Raw genomic sequence first — 1,808 nt, forward strand, 5'->3', positions numbered from 1 at the left:
ACACACGCTTCGGGTTACAAGTCCGACTCTAACCATTAGGCCACAACTGCCCCTACACTTATAAAAAAAATAAAAATATGAGTCTGACAGGATAGATGACCACTCAGCTGGTCAACTGGAGGAGTTGCTGATCCATAGTGTAGGATATTGACACCAATGACCACAAATAGAATGACCTATAAAAAGGAAATTACATTAACAATTAGAAATATTAAATAGCATGAAATTCTATGTAAATTATAACAAATACAATGGCTGCTGTGCTATTAAATTACCTGCCACATCTGTTGAGGTTGAAACCGACATGGAAGGAACAGCAGGATCAGTGGATGCAGGTGCTGGTAAGTGCTCCTTACCTGCAGAGGATAGACCTAACGAAAGATTAAAATAATTAAACCATTATAAAAGTTAGCAATGTTATGTCATATTAGAAGGTAATGCAACAGTTATATATAAAAAAAATTTTTTTTTAAAACACCTCACGAAAAGCATGGGTTACCCATATAACTTGATTGTTGAAAATGCACCTGCTGTATCATCAGCTGTAGCACTAGCATTTGGGGCTGGCGGCATTGGTTGTGCCCCACCTCCAAAATATTTCAAAAGCGCTCCTAGGGGATGCTCATAAGAATATAGTTAATGGAACAGAATGTTATTGTAACAAATTAAACCCAGCAAGCCATCTGTACACACAAAATCTTAAAGTCTATAGCCAAGTGAGGTACTATGATATCGGAATAGAAGTGAAGTGTGGCGACCCATACTCGGAATTTGTGCTCAACGTTTAACCCATCCAAGTGCGTGCACACACACACACACACACACTGAAGACCCACCCAGAGCAGTAGACAGCCACATTGCTGCGGCGCCCAAAGCGCAGTTGGGGGGTTCAGTGCCTTGCTCAAGGGTCTCACCTCAGTCGTGGTATTGAGGGTGGAAGAGCACTAGTTATTCACTCTCCCCCCCCCACCGACAATTCCTGCCGGACATGAGACTCAAACCCACAACCTCCTTGTTACAAGTCCGACTCTCTAACCATTAGGCCACGACTGCCCCCTAACAGCAAAGACCCCAAATGAGTACCAAGTTTATGGAACAGAAGCTTATTACAAAAATATTCACCCAGGAGAATGTTTGCATTAAAGTCTTTTATCTAAAACTAGCCAAGTAATATGTTGTATAGTCAAGTAAACTTAATGTACACTAAGCATCTCTTCAAAAAAGCAACTTTAAAGCATTATAGCCTGTTTTTATAAAAGCATTTTATAGAAAGCACACACACTTACTAACCCCAAGGCAAAAGGGAATAACCCTAATGACAGACAAAATGTCATATAAAAGGGCACAAAGGCATAAAATGAAAGGAGCAAGCCACAAATTCATCATGTGTGTTTGCACACACACACACACACACACGACAAATAAAGCTAATTCTGAGCACATGTAAACGCAAAGGTCAGACACTAAAGTGCAAAAATACAGGAACAATATAAAAACCAGAGCATAGGCAGATGTGGCAAAAATACCAAACAAAGTGGTATAAATACTAATGGGTTATGTACAAAGCTGATGTACTGTGTAAAACTCTACACAAATTTGAATTGCACAAATAGGACACAAAAATACAAGGTATACAAGACGAAGGTTTAAAACAAAAACAGGAGTAAGAAACAGAAATATAGAGTCTCCATAAAATCTGTTAAAATGTTTGAGACACCAATGATCAACCATCAAAGAGCTTTGAAATCTGGAGAAATGATTCTCATCGAGGCAAGCGTTTAAGTTGCTAATGACAAGTGGGTTGGCAA

This window comes from Sinocyclocheilus rhinocerous, unplaced genomic scaffold (genome assembly GCF_001515625.1).
Source record: "Sinocyclocheilus rhinocerous isolate Xijiao unplaced genomic scaffold, SAMN03320098_v1.1 scaffold1931, whole genome shotgun sequence".
NCBI classification, from domain to species: Eukaryota; Metazoa; Chordata; class Actinopteri; order Cypriniformes; family Cyprinidae; genus Sinocyclocheilus; species Sinocyclocheilus rhinocerous.